Below are 13776 nucleotides of genomic sequence, written 5' to 3'. Positions count from 1 at the left end.
CTAATCTCTTAGTTGGCAAAACCAAAGCAGTTTGTCGTGATTTTTTGGCCTATTTTCATTTTTAGGGGGTATTTTTTCAGCTATTCCCTCATTACCATTTCCAGTGCACAGTTGAAGAGTAGCAGTGAGAGTCCATTGCCTTGGTGCAGTCTGTTTGATCTCAAATGGTTCCAAGAGTTTGCCTCTGAATTTCACTTTTGATTTAGTGTTTGTTAGGGTCAGTTCTGTCATCTATTAATTTGGGATGTAGTCTGATTTGTCAAATTTTTAGTAGGGATTCTTGTGGATGCTGTTGTATCACTGTGTGTCTGCTTTTTTTCCTGTTGTAATTCATTATTAGCTTGAGTCTCATGAATTTGTCTGGACAGCTTCTCCAGGATCTCAAACCTCCCTGGTATTCTAGCTCTTTCTGGAGTTGAAATCCAATCCTGTTAAGGATGATTCTTGTAAAGATTTTCTATGTTGTGTCTAGGAGTTAGAATCCCCTGTAGTTGGGTCTGTTTTATTTGCTTTTTGTTCAGCAAAAATGAGGGCTGTCATCCAGTGCTCTTTGTTTCAGATGTTGACAAACTGTTGAAGGGTGATTTTTTGCTGATTTTTCTGCATGTTTCCAGATCTCTGTAAAGGTCGATGTTTTTTGCTTTGTAATTCTTCATCTGACCAAGTGCTTGATAGACTTTGAGAATTGATTGTTTCTCTTGTGGGAGATTGATGTTTTCTGGTGGTGTTGTTATTGGGGTGCTGGTGTCGAAGTTCAGGAGTTCTGTTGATGCTTTGTAGTTTAGAAGTTGAAATATTTAGCTTGGATTTCCATATTGTTTGTTTTAATGGGCCAGATTATGGTTTTCATCCTTTGCAGGGTTGGAGGTTTGTATTTTTGGAGTTGTTTTTTGTGGCATATTGTTGAATTCTTCTCTTGATTTCAGTGTGTCTTTATGGTGTTGTCATTTTATTTTCCTTAGGGTCAGTTAATTTCTTTTTTTTTTAGTACATTTTGGAAGGATGTTTCTGATTTTTGGGATTGATGTAATAAGCATGCTAGATATGTCTTCTCCATTGTTACGTTGCATTCGCTGTTCCACCATTGATGCTTTTTACTAGGTTTTATTGGGGCCAATTCTTGCAATTTGAATAAGGTTATTGAGTAGGTCTTCAAGTTTATCTGTGTTTGTTATTTTTTTCAGTTGTTTTTTTAATAATTCTTATTCTTGATTAGATGGGTAGCGTCTATCTATTTTCGTTTTAATTTTAGTGGCTTGGTTTTTTGCTTCCTTTGGGGAGTGAATTTTAATATTGACTACATTATGATCTGAGCCTGTGTCAAAGGAATTTTACATTGTAGATCTTTTTATGAAATGACTAGTTGCTAACTGATTAAAATTTTTTTAATTTTTATTATTAATTTTATAGAATATTGGTCCTTGTCTCCTTCAAAGAACTCCTCCTCTCCCCTATTCATACACTTTTCCACTCTGTGAAGCAGTCTTATATAGTTTTATTTGAAATTGCCTTTAAGGTCCATGACGAATTTGTTTTAAATGTCATCAATAGTCCCAAAACAGCATCCTTTCATCGCTGATTTCAATTTTGGAAATAAGAAAAAATCGCAAAGAGTAAGGTTTGGCTAGTAGTGAGGACAGTCTATTTTATTTTTGGCACAAAACTGATGCATTGACTAAGCTGAGTATGCGAGTGCATTGTTGTGTTGAAGGAACCATGAGTTGTCTCGCCACAACTCTCATCCCTTTTTGCAGATTTTTCATGTAACCATTGTAAAATGCCTTGATAGTGTACGCATGGTTCACTGTTTTGCCTTAAGACAAGAATTCAAAATTCACAATTCCATTAAAATAAAAAAAAGCCAGAGACACTTTGACATTGTGTCTAGACTGATGGGCTTTCATGGAGCGTGGAGATCCTTTGCCAATCCATTGTGATGATTAAACTTTTTATCTCGATGTTGTAGCTGTGAACCCAGCTTTCGTCTCCCATTATTATCCTTTGCATGAATGTTTCATCGTCATTGATTTGTTCAAGAAGTTGCTGATAAAAATATCCACTTGATGCATGTTCAATTTTTCAGTCAGAATGTCATGGTGTGATCTAATTGAGATGTTAACCTCTTCTGCAAGTTCTATGATGTCATTCAGAGATTTGCATTCACCAGATCATTGATTTTGTGAATGTGGGTGTCATCAGTTGAAGTCGAGGGTCACCTTCAATTGACTGACAACCACTTTTAAATTGTGAAAACCATTCATAATATTACATATGACCTTGAGCATCATCTCTGTAAGCTTGTTTCAAAACTTGAAACGTTTCTGTGATAGTTTTCCCCAGTTTCACACAAACTTTATGTTGTATCATTGCTACCAAAAATTACTACCAACATTTAGACATGTTGCATTTAAATTACAACACGAAAACTAAATGAGATATCAACAAGGATTCTACGATTATAAAATAAAAACATATTTGTTTTATTTTATTTTTGTGAATTACATTTTACACTCATTACAATATATATATTTTTTTATATATTTGTTTTATCTTGCTACTCTCCAAGTGACCTCATATTGAATGAATATACGAGTCCATAGTAAATGCACCTTGTTCAGTATTTTCTTTAATTTAAAGAAGAAAAGACATTCTTATTTAGCATTTATGAATCAAAATGTATTCCCAGATATTTTACAATAATTATTTCATGATTTTAAATTCTAGTTTTATAAAATTCAGGAATGCTATCAGTGACATCTAAATAGCAAATTATTGATTTTTTCATAGTTAACCACTAAGTTATTAACATTAAACCATTTAACTATTTGCAGGAAGTTAATTTTAACCTTATTTATTAATGAAGTCCTCTCCTTATCATAGCTGAATAGAGCAGTGTCATAAGCAAAAGAAAATATTTTCACTTTGTTTGAGATGTTTAAAGTGTATATCATTGACAAATAATATAAATAGTAAGGGTCCTAAAATTGACCCTTAAATATAGTTCTGTTATCCTGTGAAAAAAATTTATCTTTAAACTTTGAATACATCTTTCAAAACTGTATGTAAATACACAATTTTTAGAGAAGTGGTGATTAACAATACATTAAATAAAGAATAGGTCTCTTTGTACAGAGATCAAGTACCAAACCATATGTTCTTACAATACCTTTCCGTAATCAGTATTTTGCTACAGAATACTTACCAGTCTGAGTCAGCCAGGAACACAGGTAAGGTTTTAAGTGATTTTGCTAATAAATTAGAACTAACCAAGCCGTTGAAAAGTTTTATATTTTATAGAAGCAGGTAAAGCATTGAAAAATGCAAATTCTAAAAGTAAGTATGTTTTTCTGAAATGAAGTGAATCGGTCTTTGGGGATTGGAGTAAATGGGCATACCTGTAAGAATTCTTCCATCATCAATAATCACTCCCAAAACTACCACTCATTAAGAGAAATTTAAATGGAGCCATTTATATATATATATATACACACACTCGCACACAGAAGTATATATTTCAAAGGTAGATTTTATATTCTATAAAAATAGGACAGAATTCTGTCAGGTAATCTTACCTACATGAACAAATGACATAAACTCTGTTTCTAGCCCCTTAAGGTGAGTACTGAATTGGCGAGACTGTCTGTAAATCTGTATACTTATGGCCTGTACTTTTTACAATATCACAGTCACAAAAAACATCCATACCATCAGTTGTATTGTACTACAAGGAAAGTATTAAAAAGAAATATTTAGATACAAAAAAATGTTAAGGTTGTTTTAGATGATGAGAATGAGTTCTACTGCAATGAAACCATTAACTTATGAATGTTGATCTCTTGAAATGTCACAGATTGTACAGAATCATTTACTTATCAGCATCACTGTACACAATGATTATATTATTGACGTAGCTGTCACTGAATCATTAAAATAAGGAGAGTGTAAATCATCTATGTAGATATAACCAATACAAAAAGCATTGTAATTTCTAATTTACACTTGCAAGGCTTTCTGCATTCATGCATAGGCCTAAAATAATTAAAATTATGTAATCTCTGATTCATATTTTTTAAGCCGTACATTTCAATAAAAATAATTTGTCAATACTCGTATATAATTAAACTAAATTGACAAGCAGTTATAAAAGACTTGGACAGTTTCATAAACACTTAATACATCATAACACTTAGACTTCAGTACATCAAGATCACTTGCTGAATTAATAATATAAATCTTATCACAGGTGCATTTGATTCATTCGCACCTGTGATTCTTAACTGTCCCACTATCCACCGACAAATACTTTCAATTTTTCTACTTCTGCAGAAGCTTGATTTCTTAACCAGAGATATCTGTGCTACAAGCAGGGTTAAATTAATATATATATATTAATTTACATATATTTATATATATGTATTACCATTAGAATGAGTAACAGGTAATTGGTTAGACAACGATGAAGCAACTTCTTGGAACACATTTTTATTTCAAAGCAAAATATTCATAATTAACATACAATGCAGTGAAAAAATAAACATTTATTTTAGGTAATATATGAATTCAGTTCAGACAGCAATCCAAGTAATTTAATTTTATTATGAATGCATAATAACGACCTTTTACGTTCGACTACTACACAAAATCGACTTGATTTGGCCATTTTGTCAATTGAACGTGAAATTGCTGATCAAGTAAATTTAAAAGATGTAATAAAAACGTTTGCATTACTGAAAGTGAGAAAAAAAGGTTTTTTTGTGATTTTATCGTAGTAGACCTTGTTTTATTTTCAAAATAATGGTGTTTTTGCAGTAATACACATTTTTAATAGCATTTAAAAATGTAAAAAATTATACGGTTAACAATTTGTGGCTAGGTAGATATTTCTTAATCTTTCATATTAAAATTAATTTGTACTGCTTGATTACCATATTATGTTAAATGTTTCTTTCTAAATATATGCTTTTATTAAAATTTAAATAAAATGATTTGATTTTTATTGAAAATAAAAAATATGTGCATTTATTTAAAATATATATATTTTTAAGGGGTGGCAATCTGTCTTTTTGTCCAGGACGACGTAACCGTCAGAGCGGGCGCTGCTAGACTTTATTTTAGACAACATAATTGGAAAAATCGCATTATTATTTTTTTAAATCTGGGTGGTAAATTATTGTGCATAAACTGTCACACCGATTTTGTTTAAATTTGGCGTGTTGCTTTTATTACTTCAAAAAGTTTTTTGAGGCAAAATCTGAAAGTCATGTGTATAAGTACTTGAAAAAAATTTTTGTTTTTTTCATTTTGTTGACAGTTATTGCTATTTTTGCGTCAATAATTACGTATTTTTCGATTGGCAACCGATGATGATATTGTGCGTAAAATTTAATACAATTTTTTCTCCCTGATCTTTTCTCTAAAATGAAAAGTAATTTACAGAAATATGAGAAAAAACTTTTTGCGATTTTTTTACATTTTCTTTATTAAAAATTTAAGCACACCTTTTTCAACTGGCGCATAACGAAATAATATTATCTGATGATATTCCTCAGGCATTAAAGCGAAAATTAGCGATCATATAGAAAAAGTTCAAATATGCCCATTTTAAAACAAAAATCGCCTGGACTATGTTGATTTGTTGGTTAATTAATTATTTATCAAATTTCTCATTCTTCAACTTACTAAAGTACTTACTTTCTTTTCTGTTTAGCCTCCGGGATCACTTCAGAGGATGATATATATGAATTGTAAATGAAATGTAGTCTTGTACAGTCTCAGGTCGACCGTTCCTGAGATTTGTGGTTAATTGAAACCCAACCTACAAAGAACACCGGTATCCACGATCTAGTATTCATATCAGTATAAAAGTAAAGTTAGTTAGTTACCTTTACTAGGATTTGAACCTTCTTACTCTCGACTTCGATATCAGATGATTTTCGATGACGAGTTCACCACTAGACCAATCCGGTGGTTAAGTAAAATATTACATTTGTTTTGCTTCTTGTAAGTGGAGTTAATAGTCAGATTTCGCAACATAGGCCTTAATGATCGACAAAGTACGAAGAGTGTAGACATGATATTGGTTTAACTATTTTTCTGAATGTAGTATGTAGAGATATGATAATGATGTAACTTCTTTATTTTGCTAAGAGTCCCGTGACCTTGTAATCTTCTTCAATTAATGAATTGTTTTACATGTAATTTTAATAACTTATTCGTTTTAAAATAGTACAGCATATTTAATCATGATTTAGTATTTTATTCGATCATTTCAAAATTCGAGTAATATAATATTTAACCCTTTGTTTTAATTTAACAAAAAAAATTTCATGGCACAGGCTCTTTAATAACATTATTCAAATATGTGTTAGTGAAAATAAATATTATGTAACCTTTTAATTGAATATATTCACTTCAGAATAAAAAAAAAATTGGTACAATGCGTTAGCCGAGCAATTAAATGCGAGGCAAGATTTGTACATAAATATTGGTCCTTCGGGCTGGATATGTATAATTATGGATGTCAGATATGGATAATTATGGTTAGATAAGTGTTAAATACGTATTAGTTGAATTATGTATTATGTTATTAATTATTTGAGTACATCTGTAAACGTCATTGTCCAAATAATGTAAATATTAATAAACCAATTATTCAACAAATCAGTTACTTAATAGATTTTCCCCCATCGTTGATTTATATTCGCATCAACGATAATAATCATTAGCGACTTAAATGTAACTACATGATCATAAATAAACAATAAACACAAACTAGAACAAGAATTATACACGGGTAATAAATTTTGGAACATCACCAGTAGTCTTTCACTGCGCATACAGTAATTCCGTAAGGGATCTCACGTAAGCAAAACCGCTAAATTAAGTTATTCTTCCTTTCTGAACCCAAGTTTAATTGTTGTATAATAGACCCGAACGTTGGGAAATATATGAGTAAGTGATTTAGGACCGTTTTACATTGTACTCCACACAGTTCTACTGAGGAGACCCAAATAGATGGGCGTATGTTTCTCGATCACGTTCTCCCGGATGCCATATAAGGAGATATTTAACAGCCAGAACTTATTTCACTGCGTACGTAGTTTGACACGGAATGCCTTCATGAAGTCGCTCTCACGTGTTAATTTTAATTGGAGGCCATTTTTTGCCGCTCTTGGCAGCCTCATCAGCCCGTTCGTTCCCGAGGATGCCGCAATGGTCCGGGACCCATACGAATACCACTGCCTTATTTATTCTTAAGAGGCTATTACATATTATCTGAACGATAGGTTTAGATCGTTTGCAGTTCAATCTCTCAAGTACAACAACAGAGTCTGTTATTACCAGGAAGCTGTCGTCACTGTAGGTCTCGATAACTCTCTAAGCGGAGTAAATTGCGTAGGCCTCGCAAAAGAACATAGAGGAAGCTAAGCTTATATATTATCTCGTTGTCAGAGTATTATTGAACACATCGGTCGACCGAGACAGAACTGTGTGTACCCATTGTACTTCTTAGTCATCTCACTAATAAATTGATCTCTAGCAGATTGGTAACTTGGGCTCCGTTTACATCTTTTTTTTTTGTTTTACGTCGGAAGTGGGAAAATTTGCCTCAACCAAACGCCCAGTAGCCTGTACATACTGGGTGTGTGGGGTTCATCGCATGCAGGGTGAGCCGCTGATATAGCTTGATTCATTCCCGCGATGTTGGAGGCAGGCCAGGGTGGTCTTCCTCCCTAAAGGCAGTGATGATCAAGGTCTGTCTCGATTTAGACCGCTGAGTCTCTTAAATAACTTGGGCAAAGCGGTAGAGAAGATGCTCGCCAACAGAATTGTATGCGAAATTGAAGAAGGCGTGGGTATAAGCGCCAATCAATTTGGGTTCTGGAAGGGACGCTCCACCGTGTTGGCAGCGAAGAAAGTAACTACTTGGATAGCAGATGTCAGAAGAGGTACTTGGAGAACAAGAGGGATTCCGTTACTTGTCTCGCTAGACGTTAAGAATGCTTTTGGCTCCATCAAATGGAGCCATATTCACAGTGCATCATTGGCTAAGAACGTAAGCCCATATCTTAAGAGACAGGTGAGGAGATACCTCTCTGACAGATCGTGCAGAATTGCAACGCAAAGTGGAGATTTGGAAGTCAACATACACGGTACAGTTCCCCAGGGTTCCGTTTTGGGCCCGTTATTATGGGTTTTAACTTTTGACGGAATCCTGAATTTGGATTATCCTGCAGGTGTCGAGGTCATTGCCTATGCAGATGACCTGGTGATCCTTGCGAGTGATAGACATGCACTGGAAGTACAAAATAAGGCCAATTTGGCATTACAGATGATAGAAAACTGGCTATGTAATACAAATTTAGTGCTGAACATTGATAAATGAAAATTTATCACTTTCACTGGAAGAAGGATCATTGATCGGCTGGATATCAGGATAAATGGTCAACCAATAGCAAAAACTGATAAGCTGAAGTACCTAGGCGTTACCTTTAAGAGGAACGGTTCCTTCACTGAACATATAAACGAAGTTTGTAACAGGGCTGACAGAATGATAAAATCTTTAAGACGAACCAAAGAGCGCCTAAGGTGTCAAAGAGAAGGGTCATAGCGTCTTCGGTAATATCGTCCATGCTTTATGCGGTGCCTGTTTGGTGGATTTCAGTGCAAGTAAAGAAAAACCTGGCACGTATGATCAGGACCCATAGGAGACTGTTGCTTGGAGTGATTTCTGCATATAGGACGGCCTCCTATCTCCTATGAGGTTTTGTGTGTGCTCGCTGGAGTCCCACCGATTGATTTATTGGCACTTTTAAGAGTTGAAAGAGACCAGGGAGTTGGAATTCACGAATCAAGGCAAAGGCTAATGGCAAAGTGGCAGGACAGGTGGAATGAGAATGGCCCTGGAGGTAGAACAAAGAGACTCATCCCCGATATTAAAAGCTGGATATATAGGAAGCATGGGGAAGTGAATTTTCACCTGTCACAATACTTTACAGGACATGGCAACTTTAATTTTTACTTGCACAGAATCGGTAGAAAAGCATCGACGTAATGTATGTATTGCGATCGCGAAGATAATGTTGATCACACATTTACTGACTGCCATAAATGGAGAGAAGAATTAGTAGACATCGATCAATCATTTGATGGTAACGGCAGATTAATTAATCACATGTTGCAGAGTGAAGATGCCTGGAAGAGGGTTTATTCAGTTATTAAGAAAATATTAACGCAGAAAAATGAGGACGAGAGGAGATTGGAGTTCTGATCTTAGTATAGGGAAGGGCGGATAGCCCCAGTGGTGAGGACTGGCATGCTGAGGTGTGCCAGTTTCGATGAGCCACTGGGGACTCCAAGGGTTTTCTTGATAGGAAAGATCAAAGAAAAGACCCAATCATCACGTCAAGACAATCATGGTATGGCGTGGCGATATATATAGATGGGCATATCAATAGACTCAAAAGAACTGACCGGTGGGCCAACCTGCCATCCCGGACATACAGCCGGTAGGTGGGAAGGCCCATTTGAGTTCAACAGGCACTCCCCTGGGTGGCGCAATACCAACCAGTCGGACCGGCACAGGGGAGAAGTCAAAAAAAAAGGGTGGGCCTCACTAACCCACCGGGTTGGTCTAGTGGTGAACGCGTCTTCCCAAATCAGCTGATTTGGAAAGTCGAGAGTTCCAGCGTTCAATTCCTAGTAAAGCCAGTTATTTTTACACGGATTTGAATACTAGATCGTGGATACCGGTGTTCTTTGGTGGTTGGGTTTCAATTAACCACACATCTCAGGTATGGTCGAACTGAGAATGTACAAGACTATATACACTTCATTTACACTCATACATATCATCCTCTGAAGTATTATCTGTACGGTAGTTACCGGAGGGTAAACAGGAAAAAGAGAGAGAGAGCGGGTGGGCCGCACTAAAAACCCATTCCCTCCCAACGACGTGGTGACACGGAACCACCTAATAACGTCTTCATCGCCATCACACGAGTCAACGGGTGGACACACCTGCGTAGCCTTCGAGCCACAGCTTCAGGCGTCCTCCGAGGGCACCCAGAAGCGACGATCCGGTTGAACCCCCGGGAGCTGGCCCACCACCAGTACATTACCCGCTAATGCTCTTCGTTCATCTTGGTAGAAAGAACTTCCCGGAACCAGCTAAAACACCTGTTTCATTCGTCATCAGAATTAAGCATCCTTTCCATCACTTCCTCTGGGGAGTTTTCCACTAACTGGCCGCATCGCCGCCAATATCGGGCACAACAAGAAAGTGGGTTCGGTGTCATCCGGGAGACCACAATATCGAGGTCACGCGTCTCTTCCTGGCATACAGGAACTTATTGAACGGTCCATGGCTCGATAAACCATTGGATCTTCCAAAAGTCTGTCTCCCCATGCTTTCTATCACACCATGTTCTAATGCATAGGATTAACTTATACGTCCAGCGACCAGTCGACGCATCGTACCACCTAGTTTGCCAACAATCTAACAGGGCAGTCCTAGCCACAGCTCTCCACTCCCTGATATCGATCTCGCCTTTCCTTCTCAAGCAATTTCACCATAGACATCCCGGCTATCACTAGCACTGCTTCAAGCGAGATAGTGCGATACGCCTGTGCCACTCGGATCGCTAGCCGTCTGTGTGTTCTCTCCATCCTCATACGGTTTCCCCAAGGGTCTCTGACCATACCGGGGTTGCGTATAACAACGCTGAAATAACTGTGGCAGCAATAACCTGCCGCTTAGAGACTTTGGGCTCCCCACGTTTGTAATCAGCCTGCAAACCGTCTAGGTTACCCGTTCGGCCTTCCAAACTAATTCCTCCACATGGGTCGAGAACCCTCATCCAGAGCTCAGGCAAACACCAAGGTATTTGGCTTTCCTCGATAAGGCCACCTACGTACCTTCAAACTCAATCTTTCTCCTTCCTGCCATCGGGATCATAATTGCCTTGCCTTGTTTCGATAGAAAGAAAATGTTGAAAGATTTGATTGAAAACGCCTTTGTAACTTAGTCGTTACAAAGGGTAAAGTCTTGTCAAGTATCCTAATGTTGAAGAAAGCATTTTAAAGTGGTTTAAAAACAGTCATGATCAAAATTTACCTCTACTGATGAAGATACTGTAATCAATACGATTAATGTAAAGACAAATGAGAATGACACCACAGAGACTGATTCGGATAATGACAATGATGAACTACCCAGCATACGACCCCCAACTTTAATGCAAGTTACAGATAACGGTGAGCCTGTAATTTGATTCATTGACTCAAAAGATGACAAACCAGAATCATTTTTTTTCCACGGTGGCAGATATAGAAAACTGGTTGACTACACTGCATCAGAAGAAACGCCAGACAACTATCAACAATTTTTTTAATAGTTTTTAATTAAATTCAGTTTTTTTTTTACAAAAGAACCAGCTTCACTTTTTATTTTATTTTTTATAATTTTAATATTGTTTTTATTTAATTTGAAAAACTTTTAAAAACACAATCCTTGAATTTAAAACTTTAACAGTTTTTTTTATATACAATACAACAATGATAATTTTTACTATTCATAAGTTTAGCCTTTTGTATTTTTCATTAATTTACAATTTTTGTGCAATAAATTATCAGTGAGAAAAAATGTGATTAATGTACAGTATTTTCATGTGTATTTATTAGCCTACATTTTGTTTAGTATCTTCCAGAATAATAAATACTCTTCAGATAAATTAAGTTTAACTTACTAATTACATACATACTAACAGATGTATGTACTGTATACTGTATTTATAATTCTGAATCATGTCATGTAACAAAATTGCTGTGATATAATAAGACTTTATGGGGAAAAAATGCAATATTTTCTTAAATAGTGCTGTACATTTTACATGAGTGAATTCACAGCGGGTAGTAATTTTGTAACATGTATGTTTCTCTAACTCAAATTTTTTCTTTATTCTCTTGAATACTCGAGTTATAGGAATTCCACTATACTACCCAATAATGGAACAAACTTCAAGGTTGTGAGCAAACACTCTTCATGAAATATTGTTTACGCTAATTAATTCAAGGAATTTGCACTCCAATATATCATTGTTTTCAACTTCAAAGGATATAAAAGTTGGTCATTACTTCCTCCTTCCTCTTTGCATTTTGGTGGAGTGTAGGAAAGTGGTAAAAAGAGCTTCAAATACAATCTTTGTTGGGTTGTACGACAAACTATTCTAAACTTTGAAGTACTATTCACCATGCATACCCAAACTGATGCCCATTTGAATTCACACCCTTTATTTGTTTTATCTTCCGATTCATCAAATCCACAATAATTAACACCTATACATTTTTTTCACTAGATCTGCTCTCATCTCAGTACCTGACCCTGATTTCACTGAAGTTTCAATTAATCACTTAGGCTGTTGACAATTAATTCAAAGATCTATTTGGAAAAGGTGGTCAAAGGATTATTTGAATCAATTACAATGTCACAAATAACAAGATCCAAAGAGAAATATTTGTGAAGATAATTTAGTATTAATTTCTGACAAAAAACTATTCCTTTTTATTGGAAACATGATTTAATTGGTAAAAACATTTCTTGGATCAAGACAGTTTTGTGCATACGGCCAATATTAAAACACCCCCTTGAAATTATTCACAGACCAATACACAAACTATGTTTGTTTCCAAAATTAAAGAATTAATTGAACAAGAACTTATTATCAATAAGTATTTATCCTTTATCTAATCAAGGGTTATCTTTTTAAATAATCAAGGAAAAACGTATCAGGGTTTGCCTAATCCATCAAGGTATCTACTTATTCAAGTACTTTATTTCAAAGGGTTACTTAATCTACATACTTATTCAAGATGTATTTATTCAGAGTTATTTATTAATTTTACGTGTTTCAATTAAATGTTTGTTATTTCTTTGTTACTTTAAAAATCACCAAATTTTTGCAGGCAGATATGTAGAGATACGATATTGGTTAACTTCTTTTTTATTTAGTAACCTTGTAAACGTCTTCTTTATCAATTAATGAATTGTTTTACACGGACTGTTTAATAACTTATTTGTTTTACAACACTACAGCATACTTAGTCATGATTTAGTATTCTGTTCGATTAGTCCAAAATTCAAGTGATAAAATGTTTAACTTTTCTAATTTAATCATAAGAAATATTGCATCACACGTCTCTTTAATCATTCTATTCAAATATGTGTTTGAAAATAAATATTACTTAACCTTTAAAACAAATATATTATATTCATTCAGAGAATTGGCAATTCGATACAATGCATTAGCCAAGCAATTAAATGCAAGGCAAGATTTGTACAAACAGGCTGACAGTTTTAACATTTTTAACAAAATTTATTGTTCTTTATACCTATTATTAGTTGTAAAAGAAATTTTTTCATATACAATAGAAAGTAATGAAATCTAGAAAAACATTTTTTACATCAAATTTTTTCTTAGTAATTTAGAAATAAGCAAAAGTCATTTCTACTCTCATCAAAATTACTATTTCTTAAAATACAATACATGATCAGTATTTACCAAAACAGTAAATTGTTGCTTAATACTACTTTCAAGAATATGTTCAACATATTTCTACATATATAATCTATTATACTTTTTATTTTACCAAGCCCTAAATTACAATAAAAAAATCATAAATACATCTTATTAATTGGTAAAAGGTGAAGTGTGAGCCTAAATAATGCGTTTTCAATTATAGCTCAAAATCCACACAGACTGTACATAATAATTTTAT

This window comes from Lycorma delicatula, chromosome 10, assembly GCF_047948215.1.
Source record: "Lycorma delicatula isolate Av1 chromosome 10, ASM4794821v1, whole genome shotgun sequence".
Classification (NCBI taxonomy): Eukaryota; Metazoa; Arthropoda; class Insecta; order Hemiptera; family Fulgoridae; genus Lycorma; species Lycorma delicatula.
The sequence above is the reverse complement of the archived record's forward strand: the minus strand, read 5'-3'. Positions refer to the sequence as shown.